The following is a 21,123-nucleotide window of genomic DNA, read 5'->3' as shown; positions in this document are numbered from 1 at the left end:
AGGAAAGCAGCTCCTTGTGTTGATAAGAACACAACATAATAGCATAATAACATATAACATGACAAATATTATAGCACCTCCTCATACAAGCCTGTCTATTACCTTGTAAAGTGAAACACTTTCACTCTAATTGTCTTTGCAGAGAAGTACTTCGATTTTTTAACAGTATTTCACTGCCCTCCAGTCTCGATTCTTCAGGGCTTGAGGTTCTGCAGTGATGCAGCGCTGATGGTCCTCCTTCCCTGGGACTTGGTTCATCAGAATTTTTTTCTTTAAATGACGTTTCTACTGCTGCACATTCTTCTGTTGTCCAGGTTCTTTTAACTGCAGGTTAAACAGTTTGTTTACCTAAATGGGCATAAAAAGGACAAGTTACAGAGTTATAAGAACTTTAACTTGTAACTACAACTGAAAGACTCTGATTGATTCCATTGGTCATCCAATGAAGTACTGACTTGGTTGAGACCATACAGGACTGTCCCCACAGTCAGGAAAAATACATAGTTTTACCAACCAGTCACTTTTACACACAACCCCCTAGGTGCCACATAACTAAAATCTATTTAAGGCCGGGTGATGGAGGGCTTTTAGATTGCATATCAATGGCTTAATCAAGCCCAGATTTGGGATATTATCCAGCCCACTATGTGCTAATAAATGCTCAAAATGAACATGAATGTCTCATTTGAAACATCACGTGATTTATTGCACGGATCAGCTAAGAAGATTTGTGTGATTTCTGCCTCTCTCCCCCACCAGGCAATGTTTCTAGAGTCTCTGTCACACCTGTGTCATGATTGGTCAAAATCTAAAAGCCTGGTTGATAATATGTTAGTTTTCTTCCCTCACAAAACTGATTTACTTGGACATAAAAAAAGAAAGAAAAATGGGGTGGTGAAATAGGGACGTGATTGAAGACCTTCACAATGTGTTCATATGCCTGTTAGAGCTCTTTGCATTACATGATCAACAATATGTTTCAGACACGCCACAAACCCAAACAAAGTTAGCAACCAAAGTAAAACAGGGCTACAGCCTACAACACACAAGAAGCTTTAGAGTTTCTGTCTCCAAATGTATTGATGGACAGGCTGAGGAAAAGACGTCAGAAAACAGCATCAGAAACGTGAAGTGAGGAGTAGCTACAGCTGGGCTGATCATTTTCAAGACCAGTAAGTCCCTGTTTGTTGTTATGCAGTTTGAATATTATAAGATGTTTGCTTATTTCTGTAAAACACAGCATAAAATGTATCTATAAAGATTATAAATTTAAAAAATATACAAAGTACTATACTGAAATGTACAGAAAGACACTATGCCAGTCGCAGTAGTGTAACACTGTGCAAAATATCAATATAAGTAGACATAAATTATATACACCAAGTGGTGAGAAATGAGGTAGAGTGTTATTGAGACAGATGTGCAAAATAGCTAACAAATGCGCAATTAGCCATGACCAGCAGGGCAATAGGGAAAATGGTTGGACCAGAAGTAGGGATGTGCGCGATTAGTCAACTATACGATTAAACGTCCCCTCCCTCACTAGTCGGCACCAGAATTACTAGTCATTTAAATTATTTATCAATATTTCATCCATGCACAATGTCAGTTATCTGTCGCCTCTAAGATTTCATGCAGCCGCCGCCACTAGTCGGGGCTGCGGCAGCGGCACTGTCAGACAGTGTCTCTCTCGCAGCCAGAGATGGGACCAAGTCACACATGTGCAAGTCTCAAGTAAGTCTCAAGTCTTAACCTTCAAGTCTCAAGTAAGTCCCAAGTCATTTTTCTTTGGGCAAGTCAAGTCAAGTCAAGTCACAGGTTATGTCAAGTCCTGCATAGGTCAAGTCAAGTCCAAGTCAAGTCACCTTATTATTGCAATTTCACCCTCAGAATCTAATCTAAATAAAGTGAAGACAATATATTAGAATAGAATAGAATGTACATCTATTATGTCTTATGTCTTATCATGTCTTAATGCATTAATGAGCCTCTTCATAGATCACAAAAGGTCAACAAATAGAATAGAATAGGAAATCTATTCTATTCTATCATGACAACACCATTCTCAGCCTGCACTCATACCAAGTAGTTTTACAGTAGATATTAATTGATATTTTATATTCAAAAGTCAAAGAATGTGTAACATTGAAACATTCCTGGATGCTATGACTGACAGGCAAACAGCTGTGTAGTCACTGCAGATTCTGCAGCAGTGAGAACGTGAGGCTGAAGGAGAGGAGATTTAAAAAAAAAAAAAAAAAGGACACATTAGCTTCTCGCTATGGTAACGCTAGTAACAGGTGACTGTTACCATATGTCTATTGGTTGCTGTGCGTCTGCCCCAACTCTGAACAGCGGCGGCGACGCAGCGTTAATGAAGCACCGTCAGGCCACTCACCGTCACTGAAACTCCGGATTAAATCTCTGATTAAAAACACTGAGCTGCGAGCGTGATAGCACGCCATGGATGTATTATATTATAGTCTAATAGATCCATGATGTAGCACCCCCGCTGCAGCGACCCTGACGGCCCCTTTGCTCCGTGTCAAACCCCCCTCCGCCCCCCTCTCAATCTCTCTCCCCCTCCCTCTCTCTCTCCAGCGGTCCTTTCAAAATAAATGCATAAAAAGTCCGGGGAAGAAAAAAAAAACACCGACTGAGCTGGTGCCGTGCCGGTGAGAAATTCAGCGGTGGCGGCTGGTCATTCAAGTCATTCAAGTCATCGTGTCTCAAGTCAAGTCAAGTCCCGAGTCTTTAACCTCCAAGTCCGAGTCAAGTCGCATCAAAATAGCGATTCGAGTCGAAGTCACAGTGACCCGAGTCCCCATCTCTGCTCGCAGCCCTCTCATTTAGTGAGCATACACACACGCATGCATGCATGCATGCATGCTCGCACGCACGCTTGCATGCATGCTCGCACGCACGCTTGCATGCATGCCCACACATCTACATATTTTGTACATTAATGTGTTTGGTTTGTATTGCATATTTAGCATGCATAGTGCACATTTCAGCTGCATTTAAAGTCCGATTTGGCGATTGTTGACTGTGATTAATGGCTTCAAATGGCTCTTAATACGCACAGTATTTCTTTCCGACAGTGTTTAACATTATAAATTAATAAATTCTACTCAATTTTAACTGCTTTCTGACTGTTTTCTTAAGTGTTAGACTAGTCGACTAGTATAAATTAAATTTTGCGTTTAATCGACAGGGAAATTAGTCGGCAGGAACATCCCTAATCAGAACTATAAGAACTATAAAGAACCCACTGCAGAGAGTTCGGAGTGCTGTCTGTCAAACAGAGGTGAGGTATTGTATAGTGTTATTGCTGGGGGAGGAATGACAGCGAAGCTCTCTCAGTCTGTTGGGATTATTTCACGGGTATGTAGTGGTTTACATTTTTACACATCGTGATTGCTTCGTGGATCGTTACGTGAGACGACAGGCGGCCATGTTTGAGAGGGACAGACAGCGCAAGTGTTAACTGCGCCACGAGGGAAAGGACACACAGTTAAAGCAGAAGTAAGTGATATATTTGTGTTAATATAAGTCTTAAATAGTTGTATCTTCAGACAGCAATCACTTACATAGAGTGTTTGGTCTGAAACACGGGTCTGTCAGTCACTCTGCTCTGCTCTGAGCCCAGGAGAAAACATTTATCGTATCCTACAGTTTTTATCCAATGAGGAGAGAGAACCGCATGCAGGGCTGTGTGTGCAGCCAAGGAACGCCGTGAATGTGGTGACGTAGCGACGAGGACTGTTATGGTGCGTTCAGGGCAGCCCGTAACACGTGTTTTTCCGACCTGTGAAGTGGTACCAGTTCGATCTGGTACGACTTCACGGGTCAGAAGTTACGAGTGGCTGTTATAGTGACTTTCACAGGTAAAACAGGTCGGAAAAACACGAGTGGGTTGCCTGGAACGCTACAAAGTCGTAAGTTGTGTCTACTGTATACAGTAGTTACTTGTCACTCAGACTATAGACCCTTTCAGAGAGTATAAACAAAGACAGGTGTGGCTCATTAGAAAACGCTCTGGTACACTAAATTGAATGGAGCCTTAATTAGTATCCTTGGTAACACCTGTATTTGTTTATACTCTCTGAAACGGTCTATACTGGTTATTTCCCTCCACCCTTAACCCCCCCTGCTAATAACACAATAACCTCTGCACCTACTTTTGCACCATTATTGCCAAGAGGGCTGTCATAGAAATGTGCATTTTATTTAAAATGTATAAATGAAGAGGTCCTTTAAGAATTTTACACACACACACACACACACACACACACACAACATACTCCATAGATGACCCTAGTCATAATTGGTTTGTGTTTGTCTGTACACTGTATGAATCAAGTTCCTCATGTTTCTCATAAATTAATTTAAGAAGCTTACCTCTCTTTTTAGCAAACTTCCTCCTCTGGTTTTTGGCAAAGGGGCTTTCTTGTGATGATGTGATGATTGTCTCATCTTCTGAACCCTGATCTTCTGCCATACTTGCATCTGAAAAAAGAAAATAGTTTGAATAAATAAACAAGATAGTCCTAGCATTCCAGAAACTGACTGCATTTGATCCTTTTCTTTCTGATAATTTAGTATATAATGTGAATCTATCTAAGGCAGGGGTACTCAAATACATTTGTCAAAGGGCCAGAATTTTTCTTAACAGACACCTTGGGGGCCGCACATTCAAATAGGCCGAGATTGAAATTAAATTCACCTTTTTTTCGTCTAATAATTTAAATATTTTTATTTTAGACGCAGACGTGCACGAAAAAACAATTGCGTCTCATCAAATGCGCGCAGCTACGGCTTTTGAGTTGTGAGCATGACGTGCGGCTACATTGAATGGGTTTGAGCGCGCGCAAAAGACGCTACTGTAACTACTGTAACATCGAAGCTACATTGTTGCGAGTTATTGGCTCAGGCAGAAGCTCTGCGCGGTGCACACTGTTTCAGCTGCCTATTCTGTCATAGTTTATCAACGTTTTTCCGTCATTCTTCATTAGGATAATGTTAAAGGAGCTTGAGGCAAGATCAAGGAATAAAACTCACTAGCGATACAACGGCCGTAGCGGCCGTCAGGGTTACTGCAGCCATCAGCCAAGCTGGTGCGGGAGCGTGCATCAACTCTCCACAGCAGTGCAGCTGATGCTGTGACAGTGACACTGTGGCTGAATTGGAAACGGCATAACGTTACTATACCAGTGTTTTCCATTAATCAGCCGCCACAGTTTCGTTTGGGTCAGCCGCAGCAGTCTCTCACAGAAAAAAAGAACAGCTTTCACTATCTCTCATCTCTGCCAGTCAGCCCCTCTCCCTGCTGTCTCACGACACACGCACGCACGCACGCACGCACACACACACACACACGTCGCGCTTGGCTGTTAATAAACAGTAAATGCGCCGTGCCGCGCTCATTGTACAGTGCTCAATTTACCGCGACACCGGGAGGTTGACCGCCCAGGCATCAGGTCAGCACCGGCCGCCGCCGCCTCTGTGAGCCGCTGCTGGTGCCGCTCAGCTGCTCATGACTCTGCTCTCCTCCCAACACGTCGGAGAATTTCCTTACAGGCGTTGTTTGGATAAACTGACCACGGATGAATCAATCGGCTCATTGTAAAACTATTTATTTATTTATTGAAGTAGCCTAAATATGGTGATTTTTGTAGGTACAGATGCAGATCGAGCCCCAAGGCTGCGCTGCTCACACACACCTGAAGCTTCACTTTTCATTCAAATGAACTAATGCACCAATGCATTTATCTCCTAAAAACAATTCAACCAGCCGGCAGAAAACGTCTAAAAACCTGTGGGGAAGTTACTCGGCTCGTTTTCTTCCCTGGGAGGAGGAGGACAGAGGACAGAGGTTGCCCGGCCGATGAGCTCAGCTCCCCGGCTGCAGCCTCTGTGACGAGCCGCTGCTGCTGCTGCGTGTGTGGCTCTGCACTCCTCCGAAAAATGTCGGAGCAAATCTACTTAGTCAGACGTTATTTGGATAAACTGACAACAGATTGGGAATCTAAACTGTCACTTTCTCGCATGAAAAAATATTAAAATTTTAAAAAGTGACGTTATTTCTCTACTCGCTGCTCACATGACTGTTCAGGCTGGAAGATCCGCCGACCGCTAGTCGCAAGCGGTGGAAAGCCGAAGCTGTCGAGGACGCGCATGCAGCGTCATTTGACATCACATCCGCGGACAGCGCGGGAAATTCGGACCCTGAATTGCAGCGCATTATGCAGCACACAGCCTGTTCAAGGCAACGGAGAGATACGCGGGTGGGCTCATTCTTTTTGGTTTTGAACGCTTCATCGCCCATTAGCAGTAAAAAACTTGCATGTGCATTTCTTGCCTCATGAACCTTTAAGTTAATTTTGTGGTGGAGACAAAATTGTTCTTGACAAAAAGTGGTGGGGACATGTCCCCAGCGTCCCCAGCGTAAATGACGCCTATGGGTGAATGCATCACACAGATATTACAATATATTACGGTTTAAGCAGTCGTTTGCGATATGGATATTGCATATGTTGATATTGCAATGACGATAAATTTGCGATTTATTGTGCAGCACTACTGATAAGCACAAAACTTTTGGCCAAGTACAACTATTTTTATGAGGAGTCTCATAAACCTCCAACATCAGAAAAGAGGCTGAACAGTTATTTTTCTAAAAAGTTTTCTTCATCATGCAGCAGTTAAGAAAGTGTGTAAAATAAGTTACTTTACTGGTAATCCAAAGGTTACTTGTTACTTTGGAAGTGAAAGGTGTCACCCATTGAGAAAAGAAAACACAGGATCCACACAATGGGCCCCACGAGGGTCAGTGTTAGAAGTCTCCCTATCTTAACATCCTAACAGAGGCCTAAAAAGTGATCTCACTTCAAAATATTTTCTTCATCATGCAGCAGCTCAGAAAGTGCATTATTGTTGTTGTAAATACTTTAGTTTGGATGCAGAGAAGTGTTGTCCTGTAGGTTAACAATCACTTATAGAAGGGTCCATACGGAGGGCCCCAGTAAGGACATGAACTGAAACTTGGTGTGTGTGTGTGGAAGAGAAAAGTTGGAAAACCCTTTTGAAGGAAGAGTATCTATCAGGGCCCCATTAAGACATGACCTGAACCTTGTGTGTGTGAAACCAGTTAGCTAAATGGAGATCGAATAGAAACTAGTGTGTCAAGTTATCAGTGCACTTTATAAAGAACTCAATCACATTCATTCTTTCCATTACCTTTGGAGCATCATATTCAGCAGCAGCAGCATCATCTTCACCATAAACCTTGGAGGACAGATCAACAGGAGGCACAGCCATCTCTTCTTCTGCTGCTGGAGCCTGCTTGGGTGTCACCTGGTGTTTAGACATAAAAGAAGAAGACAGTCAGCACTGCGGGAATCATGAGTCTGGAAATACTTACAGGTCACAAATGTATTATGATCCAGGGCCCCACAAGGGTCAGTGTTAGAAGTCTCCCTATCTTAACACCACAACAGAGGCCTAAAAAGTGATCTCACTTCAAAATATTTTCTTCATCATGCAGCAGCTCAGAAAGTGCATTATTGTTATTGTAAATACTTTAGTTTGGATGCAGAGAAGTGTTGTCCTGTAGGTTAACAATCACTTATAGAGGGGTCCATACGGAGGGCCCCAGTAAGGACATGAACTGAAACTTGGTGTGTGTGTGTGGAAGAGAAAAGTTGGAAAACCCTTTTGAAGGAAGAGTATCTATCAGGGCCCCATTAAGACATGACCTGAACCTTGTGTGTGTGAAACCAGTTAGCTAAATGGAGATCAAATAGAAACTAGTGTGTCAAGTTATCAGTGCACTTTATAAAGAACTCAGGCCTTGTCCACATGAGCCCAGAGGCCTGTACTGCGAAGGAGGTTCAACATGGCCAGGCTTTGTGTTCATCTTCCAGCTCAACAAAACCTCAAGTCCCGGCCCGGGTTAACACGGCACTAGAGTTGTCACGGTACCAAAATGAGTAACCACGGTACTATACCAGACAAAGTATCACGGTTCCGGGTAATATCACGATACTGCAACCTTTTTTTATTATTATTATTTTTATGAACTGCAATGTATTTGTACAAGTTATAAATACTTATTAATTAGGCTACTTATAATGTTGTTTGGTGCATGATAAACATAATACTGGTGAAGTAGGGATTAGACTGAAACAAATATTTTTAAATAAGCAATAAAAAACAAATAAATGAAGTTAGAATTTATATGGTTGAAAATAAATAACCATTCAGTCTCTTGCACATTAATTTATGTTTAACAAATATAAATAATCAACTTAGGATAAAAACAAATCCACTGTCTTTAAAAAAAATCTATTTGACAATAATGCTTCTTCTCCAACATAATAAATCATAGAGGACAGAATACAATGAACAGGAACTGATTCCCTGTGAAAACTATATTTTTATGCATTTTCTAGGTGCTTTATACTTGGACATCCTTTAACTCTTTATTCATCAGCCTGTACACGGAGTATATAGCCTGATATTAGCCAATGAGAAAATAAACAGAGCTAAATTCATTAAGTGCCCCTGACGACGACGCCGCGGCAGATTCGCTGCTCGCGCCCGGTGCTTCAGCCGTGGTCAGTGTGTTGTCTCATGTTTGTGACTGTAAGCCATGTGCGCGTCTGGGCGAGACACAACTTTAGCTCGTTGTTTGTTTTGAAGCGAGTTTCTATCGAAGCGGCCGGAGCTGTCTCAGCTGTCTTCATGGAGTCCGTTCTTGCCGGCATGAACCACGAACAGCCAATCAGAGAACAGACGGGCGGACCCAGCGTGCGGAAACAGCCTATCATATCCCCGGACATCACCAGTAACAGGCAAACAGCCAATCATTCAGCAGCTGTGTAGTTGGGTTGCAGTGGGTGCATGTGGGTTTTGTTTACAAGGGAGTAGCATGCAGGGAGAAGCCGGGAGGAGAGGAGAGGAGAGGCGGCCGCTATGTAGCGGAAACTGGCACCGGTAGTAGTAATCCACGGTAGTACCGTCGTGTAGAATTTCTAGTATAGTAGGAACCGTCACGTTTTGGCACCGCGGGGTACCGTGGCTACCGTGGGTATCGTGCAACTCTACACGGCACTGCAAAGCTGGTTATCAACTTGGTTTGTTAAGTCCGGCTCTCAGCTTTATGATCTGTGCGCGTTCACATCAAAGGGGGCGTTTGGCGTCATATGATTCAACTTCCGCACGAAATTGATCCACAACGGGCTGATTTCAGCCCAGAGGAGTGCAATTGTTTTAATGGAGAGAGGGGAGCCATATAAAAAAAAGCACGATTGCAGCCTGAAGCAACAGTGTTGCTGCAAATATGACGAGAGGAGGCTGCTTTTAATTTTTCTGACAGCTCTTGCGCTACTTTTAAATATGAAGCTTTATCCATATAAACTAGAGCAACATCAACTGTCATTTTAAATTGTGTTTTATATTGTTATATATTTCACTGATCGCAATTATAACGCAAGTGTGTGTTTTATTGGAAGCGAGGCTGGATAGGAGGTTTTTTAGGTGCTGAAGCTACAAGCAAATCTCATAAACTAAGAACTTTTTAAATGTGAAAACAGCGGAGACTTATTCAAGATTTGCGTTTGGGCAACACTGAAATATAACAGGCGACACGTCGGAATTCATTTATTCACGGCCACATTTAGTGAAATTATTAACTTTACCGATTATCCATCTGATTGTCTGTCCTGCTGCGAGCGGACAACTTCTATCAGTGGTGACTGAGTGTATATAAAAGTAAAATATAGACTATAGTCTAATATTTAATGAGCTCCTGATGCTCAGCTCAACGGGTGAGGAGAACAACTCTCGGCGGAGACACACAGAGAGGGACCAGGTTATGAGCGAAGCATAAGTTACCATGGTGATCTAGCCTCGTTAAAAGACAGCCACCTTCGCAGTACAGGAGAGGCTGGCTTTACACTCAACATACCTCGCTAACCCACTAAACTGGCTTCGCAGTACAGGCCTCAGGTATTTTTGAAACCGTGAACATATGTTCCCGGTTGTATGTCCTGTCCACACGCAACCGCGCTTTTGGAAACCTGAAACCGTGTTTTTTTGAAACCAGAGTCCAGGGTGGGGTTTTGGGCCGGGGTTGGTTTCACCGGGTGCGTGTGGACACTGCAACCGTGATTGTTTTTCTCGTTTACGTCATAGCTGCACACGTGCTGATGTAAACACTGCCAGCCCCAGAGGTTGTTTGCAGCGGTTTGCAGAAGTTGACGTGAGCTTGCAAAAATGGAGGTGACAAAGTGGATTTTTATCACTTTTTTTTTTACATCATCTAAATGCTATTTGTATAGTTTCTCGATGAGAAAAATATAAGGAAACGGTCGTCAGGGCGATCCTCTTGTCAGCTCCAAACTCACCCTCAATCACAAACCACAGCTGGTTTTCCACACAGCATCATTTACAGTAACAAGTGACGCTACAGATCAGCGGGGGCCGCTGCCGGTGTGTTTTTAAAATTACAGAACTACTACAGTAGCCCCATGAGGGTCAGTGTTAGAAGTCTCCCTATCTTAACACCACAACAGAGGCCTAAAAAGTGATCTCACTTCAAAATATTTTCTTCATCATGCAGCAGCTCAGAAAGTGCATTATTGTTATTGTAAATACTTTAGTTTGGATGCAGAGAAGTGTTGTCCTGTAGGTTAACAATCACTTATAGAAGGGTCCATACGGAGGGCCCCAGTAAGAACATGAACTGAAACTTGGTGTGTGTGTGTGGAAGAGAAAAGTTGGAAAACCCTTTTGAAGGAAGAGTATCTATCAGGGCCCCATTAAGACATGACCTGAACCTTGTGTGTGTGAAACCAGTTAGCTAAATGGAGATCAAATAGAAACTAGTGTGTCAAGTTATCAGTGCACTTTATAAAGAACTCAATCACATTCATTCTTTCCATTACCTTTGGAGCATCATATTCAGCAGCAGCAGCATCATCTTCACCATAAACCTTGGAGGACAGATCAACAGGAGGCACAGCCATCTCTTCTTCTGCTGCTGGAGCCTGCTTGGGTGTCACCTGGTGTTTAGACATAAAAGAAGAAGACAGTCAGCACTGCGGGAATCATGAGTCTGGAAATACTTACAGGTCACAAATGTATTATGATCCAGGGCCCCACAAGGGTCAGTGTTAGAAGTCTCCCTATCTTAACACCACAACAGAGGCCTAAAAAGTGATCTCATTTCAAAATATTTTCTTCATCATGCAGCAGCTCAGAAAGTGCATTATTGTTGTTGTAAATACTTTAGTTTGGATGCAGAGAAGTGTTGTCCTGTAGGTTAACAATCACTTATAGAAGGGTCCATACGGAGGGCCCCAGTAAGGACATGAACTGAAACTTGGTGTGTGTGTGTGTGTGGAAGAGAAAAGTTGGAAAACCCTTTTGAAGGAAGAGTATCTATCAGGGCCCCATTAAGACATGACCTGAACCTTGTGTGTGTGAAACCAGTTAGCTAAATGGAGATCAAATAGAAACTAGTGTGTCAAGTTATCAGTGCACTTTATAAAGAACTCAATCACATTCATTCTTTCCATTACCTTTGGAGCATCACATTCAGCAGCAGCATCATCATCTTCACCATAAACCTTGGAGGACAGATCAACAGGAGGCACAGCCATCTCTTCTTCTGCTGCTGGAGCCTGCTTGGGTGTCACCTGGTGTTTAGACATAAAAGAAGAAGACAGTCAGCTTGTGTAACTACTTCTATGCATTAATTTAAAATGTTACTGTTGAATATGCAAAACAGTTTCACATTTTCTTTACAGTCTTCTATTGGCCCAGCACTTACCTTAATAGTACTTGAATGTGCTGGACACTTTACATACAGCAGAAATAAAATAAATAACTTTACATTTGTATATTTGATTATACCAGTGTGTACCTGAAACTTCTCTTATGGAAATCAGGCTCATTTATACACACCTACTATATACCTAAACACATTGGGTCTCATTCATGAAACGTGAGCAGCACGGATTTGTGTGTAAACCCTGAGCAGCGCAAATTTACGTGGATTTCCGCATTCATCAATCTTTTAGTAGTGCTGATTTTTTCGTAGCTACTCACAAAATCTACACCTGCTCCAGACTGTGTGTAGCGCTTGTGTAAATGTAGGAATGCAAATAAATACTGCTTATCACTGTTAAAAATTACAATTTTAATCTGTATTACTCTCTCTCGTGTTCAAAATACGCCGACGGCTTTGAAACACGTAATTTGAACATGACAAACAATTAGAAATATTTGGAGAGAGAGACGTTTTAGGGATCGGACACGCACAAACAAGGCTCCATCTAATGATGATGATAATCTGATATAAAACCGGAAAAAACTTTTTTGTATTGCTACAGTACAGGCTCGGCAGGCGCACACTTCACCCTGCGCAGCAGCGCAGTCAGCACCGGTTTGGAAGGAGCTGTGACAGACGGCTGGTGCTTCTGTAACAATATAAGCTGCCTATATAACTTCATGTGTTGATACAACCATGCTCCTCTACAGCTGAGGCTGTGAAGAGCCTCCTCCTCCCGTCGCTGCTGTAGCTCTGGAGTTGTGTGTATTTTTTTTTATTTTTATGTTTCATATCGAACTATTCTGGCTTTACTTCTTAAACGGTTCTTTAATCAACCAAGGATAGGCCTACTTAATTCACTAAATCTGTTACTTCCCTCCACGCCTTTGACCTGTCCCAGTCACACCACTACTAACAGAAGAGAATTTAATATTTTTTCTGGACTCCACTTCACCTAAAATGACTTTGATCCCCGATCTCTCTTTTTTCTCTCTCTCCCTCTTTCCTCGTTTGCGTCATGGCTGCAGGTGAGCAGGTTGCACCTACCTCCTAATATGGTGGTCAGGATCTCCTTATATGGCTATTCATGTATGGAGATCTATGCTAATTGCTGATCACCGGGGGCGTGTTGTTAGGTTACGATGGGTTGGCATTCATGAAGTTACACACGTGTTTACGATCAAAACTGAGTTTCCCGCACCGTTCATGAATCCGGAGTAGAGTTTTAGTAGAGTGAGCTTTTATGTGCAAATCTACACACAGATTTACTCACGTTTCATGAATGAGACCCATTGGATTTAAACAAGACAGACGAATGAAGCCACTTATTTCTATAAGATACCTTCTGAATGAAGAATGTTAAAGGGATAGTTCAACATTTTGGCAAATTGGCCCATTGCCATAATTGCTATAGTCATAGCAGTAGGTTCGTTACCTTTAATTGTAGGTGTAAGCTATTTTTAGTACAGCGGAGCGCAGCAGCTGGCTGCTCAGAGCTACGCTATGGAGGCTAACGGAATTTCTTGGTTTCCCTCATTAAACTCATCAAATTCAACATCCCAAAACTCCACAGCACTTTTGTAGACAAGTTGTGAGCTGCAAAACCACCACGCTATGAGATAATGACGGAACGATATGAAACGGAGCCGTTTTCGAGGTAAATTCATACAAAACCGCTGATGCGCGTTGCGTTCAGGGACAGTTTATCAGCAAGCAGTCTCCGTATTTACCCTGTATTTACCTCGAAAACGGCTCCGTTTCGTATCGTTCCGTCATTATCTCATAGCGTGGTGGTTGTGCAGGTCACAACTTGTCTACAAAAGCGCTGTGGAGTTTTGGGATGTTGAATTTGATGAGTTTAATGAGGGAAACCAAGAAATTCCCTTAGCCTCCATAGCGTAGCTCTGAGCAGCCAGCTGCGGCGCTCCGCCGTACTGAAAATAGCTTACACCTACAATTAAAGGTAATGAACCTACTGCTATGACTATAGCGATTATGGCAATGGGCCAATTTGCCAAAATGTTGAACTATCCCTTTAATAATGAATAGTATCTAAAAATGTGCTGCTGTAATTTGCAGCTACTGAAAGCACTAGAGATCATACCTTTGATATTATTGATAAATCTCACTGCAAACCATGGCTTGTCTCCAGCTGACAGAATATATGAGATTACATCTTCAACAGGCTTTATCCAGGCAGCTGAACTGTAGCTTAGCAAGTTATTATTTATTTTCTCAATTATGAGAATATGGCATGTGCTACGAATATAGCTGTTTTGGATTCATGCTTCAATTATTGTGACTCACACAGATCATTAACCCCTGACTAATAACATCGGTTAGCTTAACTATTTCTCAACACGACTGCATTTGAGGGGGTGGCCCGGACCCCACAAAGCTTAACTGATCTAGCCATGCCTACCGCAACTCTCTCCCTGACCAGGCCTGAGCCCCGGGCCACAGTGAGCGTACCTGGCCCAGAGCGATAGGCCTGAGACCCAGAGCATAATTAGCTTAGCCTGGGCCTAAGACCACAGGTAACGTTAGCTTTACTGACCGGGCCCGTGCCTACCGCGAGGCATATAACGTAACCGAACAATTACGTTTGTTTTACAATGATTATGTGACATTTTTGACTACTATAACATGACGTTGCGTGTGCTCGTATACCCCCATAAAGCCTGCGTTCAACACTGTTAGCACTTAGCTGTAAGTCACCCGGATGTTCGCCTTTAGCAAAACAGTTTCTACCGTACTTCGTATCGTAGCTTCCATAAAATAAGTACGAGACGAGCATTTCCGTTGAAAGCGGCAACAACACATTTATCAAATACCTTATCAGAGTTGAAACTCCTCACTTCAGAGCTCCGCCGTCTCATGAATATTCGCCAGGTTAATTAGCCATGTGTTCCACCCATGGGTTCCACCGGATTGCGTCATCGGACGGATGATACTTCCGCTTAAAGAGCCAGGTGATGAAAAAAAAAAAAAAAAAAGAGCCCGGTGATGCGAGGCTACTTCCCAGGCCCGTAGCCAGCCTTGTGGTGGGGGGGGTTATTCCCCCCCCCCCCCCCAAAAAAAAGTAAATAAATAATAATAATAAAGGCACACACTTCTTTTTTTCCCCATTATAACTTCACTTTGACATCACGTGTTTCTCTTCCTCCACTATCCTTTACTGTTGCTCTCATTTACAACAAAAGTTTCACCATGTAATTCATTTTTTCTATATATATATATAAAAAAGGCTTAGCTTTTTCATAACAATAATCATAATAATGTTTAATGTAGTTAAATGTATCTCTCTCTCTCTCTCTCTCTCTCTCTCTCTCTCTCTCTCTCTCATACTCACACACACACACACACACACATAGGTACCTGCAAACTGGAAATGATGATAAAGTAAACCCCTGTAGGGGGGGTCTGGGGGGATCCTCCCCCCAGAAAGTTTTTATGATTTTAAGAGGTAAATGAAGCATTCTGGTGTACTCTGAGAAGAATATAATGGGAAGACAACATTCGCTTCAGATAAAAAAAAAAAAAAACACATTTGGTAGGCTACTGACTGAGGTTTCTATCTTTGTAATGGCAAGAATGGCTGGACTGTATGACACTGGTCTAGTGGGGAGCTGTAGCTGGTGAGAAAAAACAAAACTTTTTTTTCTTTCAATCTTTTGACCTGGACCAGCCTTTCAAGGCCCCGTTTCCTCTGCTTCTGCCCTGTTCTCATCTGTATGATGGCTGTAGCTACTGTCAGATATTAATAAATGAAAGGAGGCTCCCATTCCCATTTGGAGGTTGCAGGTATAACACACGCACACATGCACATGCACACACAGTAACGCACGCACGCACACACACACGCACGCACACACCTGTTGCTGTCTCCCTCTCCTCTGCTCTCTGGACTGGGCTGCCTGGCTGTTCTTTTGGGCTACCAAGTGTGCATGGGCCTTTTGGACTTAGATTTGAGTTCTCACGGACCGGACGCGTCAGTTCAGTCCGAAAATATGTAGAAATTAATTCGGTCAGGTCGCGCTCCTACTCGGCTTCTCTCTCTCTCTCTCTTTTCTTTTGGCCGGGTCCGGACCAACTTAATTCAGGGTCCGGGTTTCAACACCCGCGGGTCAGACCGGGTTCGGCTTTTAACTTTCAGGCCCGTTCAGGTTGATGCCAGGTGCAGGACTTCAGAGCAGCATGTCAGTGCTGCTGACGCGACGCACCGCACCGCAGGTTGCAGAGCGTCAACTCGCGCGGCGCCCTACTGCGCTGTGATTGGCTAGAACTCACAGGCTTTGGGCTGTTTGCTTCAGCAGCAGTCCAGTCAACACGGGGACACGCATCCCACACCAATCAGAGAGTTATTAGAGAGCCTAATACACGACAAGCACCGCATTTGCGGCAGCGGTGGGGTGGTGGCGGTGGGGGTGTGTGTGGGGGGGGGTTCGAACGAACCCTCCGATCCCCCTTGGCTACGGCCAGCTTCCGCTAAAAGCGCTAGCTCTCCAAAGTTAATGGTTAGCAGCTAATTAGCCTAAGATAACAGAAACGATCTTTTATATTGTTATCTGGGGAACAATGCTTTCTACCTATAGCTATTTCAGCATCAAATGGCACAGTTTGTATTAATACTAATGTTGTAAGTTTGTTTCTTGTAGTCCCACAAAACTTTTTATAGACAAAAAATCTTAATTAAAAATAAAATAAAACTGAAAATAAACATACCTTAATAATTTGTGATTCAGTTGTTACAGCATCGGTCTTTTTTTTTTATTTTAAATTTTTATTTTATATATTTAAACAAATGCATTTACAAATTAGTCAGGCAAATATTATATCTGCCCAAAATTAAACAAGAGCAGACATCATGTTTCAGAGATAATTATTAAGAATAACATTAAATAAACAAAAATTAAGATAAGTGAGTAAAAATCAAAACAAACACATATCAAATATAGAAGGGAAGAGAAAATGTAAATAAAAACATACATTAAATCATCAAGGATTAAAACAATTGTTACGCTACATTAGTCAGATCATTTCATTTTTTATTTTTCATTTTACAGCATCGGTATGTGTTATCATTACAGTATTAGCTCTCAAACAAATCCCGTAAAATCCCGCGAGACTATGACGCTTAATGGTCTTGAACATTAGCTAATATTGGCTAATATCACACACACTTCCGGAGTGGGGCCCAGCAAAATGACACACACTTCCGGAAGTGTGTGTGTGGCTGCAGTTGCATCCCCCAACCTCCAGGGGCCAAGTGAGCACACACACTTCACACACACGTTTCCACTTTTTGTCACCTTGTGGGCCAAGTGAGAAAAAAGCATGAGGAGCATCAGGGAAGGCTCCTGAGCCACGTTAAAGCACTAAACGGTGTGGGGCCCAGCAAAATGGCCCCACGAGAATTCATGGCCCCATACTGTTGGTGGGCTACAGGTGGTATGGCCCCACCAAGTAATAAATGCGAGAGCACACACACACACACACACACCATGTGATTACAGTCACACACACACACACACACACACACCATGTGATTACAGTCACACACGCACACACACACACACACACACACACATACACACACACACACACACACACACACACACACACACACACACACACACACACACACACAACCTAATGTGGTTACAGCTCCTCCATATCAGTGCTTATAGAAAGATGATCATGTGTCTGTCTGATCAGCTCTGTCTTGACCTTAAGATCGTGGGTTTGATTCCCATGTTGACAGAGATGGCACAACCCGCAGTAGCTCCCGTGGCCCATTCAAAATTTCCCGAGAGGAAATTTTCTAGTTGTTCTTGTTGTTGTTGTTTTTTGATTTTGTAGCAGCATTGATGTGCCATCCATGTAACTGCTTGTGTTTGCCACCACTAGTCGCTATAATGAGGTGGGCACCGCCTCTTCCTTTTGCGGTCATGTCACTGGTGCGTCACTTCCGGGACAAAGGTTGTCTGGTTCCGACAGGTATGGTCACCACGCTCCTTCACCACGCTGGTCCCTCGGGTCTCTCTGTGTGCTCACAGCATTTGTGTTGTCTTGTAGGGCGACTGCTTGTGCGCTGCTCCAGGTTCCCAATATGTGCTGTGGCTTATTTCTTGCTTGGTAACGGCGTGTTCCCACCAAACGCGATGACGCTTCATCGCGTGTCGAGATTACATGTAAAGTCAATGCAAAGTCAATGCAAAGGCGCGATTAGACGCGTCATCGCGAAGCCGTGGAGGAGTGGGACGGGATGGGATTAATTTTTTTACTCTGGCCCGGGATTGGGACAGGATGGGATTTTTGGGGGTGAAAATCCACTCCCGTGTCATGCTCTAGTACGGACGTCCTGGTGTTCCCTCCCTTGTTGCCGGCTTGCCGCTCAATTTCAAACCGAAGAGAAGAATGGAGGAGAAATTAATTGTTGCCGTGACCGCTCACCCAGAGCTGTATGATTGTTCCTGTCCCCTCTACAGGGACAGGAACAAGAAGGACCGGGCCTGGGTGAGCGTGAGCGAGGTGTGTGGAATACCTGGTAAGTTCTGTATCTGTCTGTTGCTTGATTGCTGTAGCTATCTGTTGACGTTTGCACTAGCATAGCCCCAGTTAGCATAGCCCCAGTTAGCATAGCTGGCTTTACCGGCATACTTGTCTGGTTCATGGTTCAACAGTTAAGTTAATTTAATTAATTAACGTTTAATTAATTAAATTAACCACCGGCCGGCTGGGGCCCTTCTGTGTGGAGTTCGCATGTTCTCCCCGTGCATGCGTGGGTTCTCTCCGGGTACTCCGGCTTCCTCCCACAGACCAAAGACATGCAGGTTAGGTTAATTGGCGACTCTACATTGCCCATAGTTGTGAATGGGAGTGTGAATGGTTGTCTGTCTATATATATGTTAGCCCTGCGATAGACTGGCGACCTGTCCAGGGTGTACCCCGCCTCTCGCCTGAAGTCAGCTGAGATAGGCTCCAGCTCACCCGTGACCCTAGTGCAGGATAAGCGGTATAGAAAATGAATGAATGAACGTTTAATTAATTTACGTGTGGTTTTTCAGTTGATACATGTCGGAGGAAGTGGAAGAGCCTCAGGGACACGTATTTAAGGGAAAGGAGAAAGGTGCCAAAGAGCGGGGCAGCAGCAGGGACAGGCAAGAAATGGAAGTACCTTGGGGTCCTGTCTTTCCTCGACCCCTTCATCACCCCGAGACAGACAAGTGGGAACATGGGGGAGGGGTTCGAGGAAGATGGGACCCCAGATCAGAGTAGGGAGTCGGTGGAGGACGAGGGAGAGACAGCAGGCCTGTCACAGATAGGTTTGTTGAAAAATGTAGATACACACATCATGTGTAATATATTTTTTTTTTATAAGAGGATAACTGACTTGCATAGATGTCTCAGCAAATATATTTCTTTTTCACAGCCTCAACTAATCATTTTCAAAGGTTTTGTGGAGATTAGGTAGCCTGATGCATCAGCCGCTTATTTCATTACATTTCAAAAAGCGTCTGAACACCAGCCATAGGGATTCGTTTGCTTCCGGGAGGCGGTTGCTTACATTTGCTTCAACTAATCGCTGCTGCTTGGTGGTCACGTGTGCTATACACCGGTTAAGCTCATAGGTTAGCTTGAGCGCTTGAGTTCAACGGCTTCGCCTTCAGTAGAGTGCCTATAGGCACTCTAGCCTTCAGTTCCCCATCTGTTCGCTGATTGGTCCGTCCACCAGAGCGGACGGAGCAAACCGAAACGCATTGCTAGTGTCCTGACTACATTGTTGAGGCAAATGAAATTTGCCGGAACCAGTAGGCGGCGCTAGCCTGGCTAGAGATTAGGTATTATTATGGCTAAACTGTATGATCTGAGTGTGTTTGTACAATGCTTTTTGACACTGAAATGACCGAGACAGTGAATACACCGTATGTACAAACAAAAGTAAATACAAAACTAATACATTCTTGTCAATAATATAGAAGAAGAATATCAGTTTGAGGACGAGGCTGAGGAGGAACCTGTTGTCTCTCCCCCGGCTCCTGGTTCTCCACCTGCTGCTGTCCCTGCTGCTGCCCCCTGCTACTTCAGTGGCGAGACCACCGATTGGTATGTACATGACAAATGTTTTTATCTGTTGCCTGATCATTGCCTGACACACGCATGCACACATACACATTTATTGGATGCAGTATTATATAATATGGTGTTTCTATGATATACAGGAAGAAAGAAGACACAGAAGAGGGCGAGGGAGGATGAGAGCGAGCACCTCCGAATTCAGACCCTGCTCCTGGAGACCCTGCGGGCCCAGCCACCTCAGCCTGCTCCCCCTGCACCCCAACCTCCCCGCTCCGAGGATCAATTATTCCTCGATAGCCTGGCTCCTTCCCTGGAGAGATTGGAGCCCCAAGTGAAGGCCTATGTTAAATTCCAAATTCATAAACTTATTTATGAAGCTAGTGTCAGGATAAAAAACAGGTAAACTGACATTCGTGTTCGTTTATTCCAAGAGAGGACAAACAACGACGTTCCGGGCAACTATTTATTAAATTGGATCATCAAAGGAATCAGATACAAGAAACTCTCCTGTTCAGGAAATCGCAGTCTGCAAGCAGTTAGCTGCAACCACCATCCCAAGAGAGCGAGAATTCTCTGTCTTCTCTCTAAAACAAAGGCGTTACATTAATTTTAATAAATTCACACTATGTGTGTGTAATAACTCTTATTGGTCAAAAACAGGTGGGGAGTGGCTGTGGTTTAAACTTAGCCCTCCCTTCGTTGGTGCCCTCTGGCTGGCACATGTTGGTCCCATCTTCCCAGCACACGAACCTCCGGGCCTGAAAAACAACAAAGCCCTCCCTACACTGACATAACTCTCCATCCCAGGTGTCTGAGGGGTCAGGGCAGATAATACAGACTCTTCCTCACAATGCTTCATTCAGCGGGCCACAGGCCTCTCACCCTCTCCTCCCTTCGGCCTTGGAGATGTTTTGCTTTCACTGTGGCTCTGTGTGCCCTCAGTTTACCTCTGAATGATCAAGCAAGTTACTGGTATTCATTGCATTATGAATCAGGCTCAACATAAGTCTATATGGTTTGCTTACAAGTTTCAGTTATCTTTAAACTCAATGGGTTAGTCAAAAACATAAGGCACAACAGGTTAGTTAAAACACAAGGCTAAACTCTACTACTACTTAAAGTGAATGCATAAACAGGTACATAAAGGCAAATTCAATTCAAGTTTCACACCACACACAGGATTAACTTGTTTAATTGGGTAAAAT

General features: G+C 43.5%; 1 long non-coding RNA gene across 1 annotated transcript; it reads right to left on the bottom strand.

Moving 5' to 3' along the window:
* Positions 1–300: 300 nt before the first annotated feature.
* On the bottom strand, positions 301–7,352 carry LOC146975026 (uncharacterized). The gene is made up of 3 exons (XR_015037647.1): positions 7,240–7,352; positions 4,402–4,509; positions 301–348 (listed from the first exon to the last, which is right to left on the bottom strand). It is a non-coding gene; the product is annotated as an uncharacterized LOC146975026 (long non-coding RNA).
* Between the last annotated feature and the right edge of the window lie 13,771 nt (positions 7,353–21,123).

The sequence above is a fragment of the Trachurus japonicus genome, chromosome 14, assembly GCF_045865225.1.
Source record: "Trachurus japonicus isolate A0001 chromosome 14, Traja_1.0".
Taxonomy (NCBI): Eukaryota; Metazoa; Chordata; class Actinopteri; order Carangiformes; family Carangidae; genus Trachurus; species Trachurus japonicus.
This window is presented reverse-complemented; position numbering and strand designations above follow the sequence as displayed.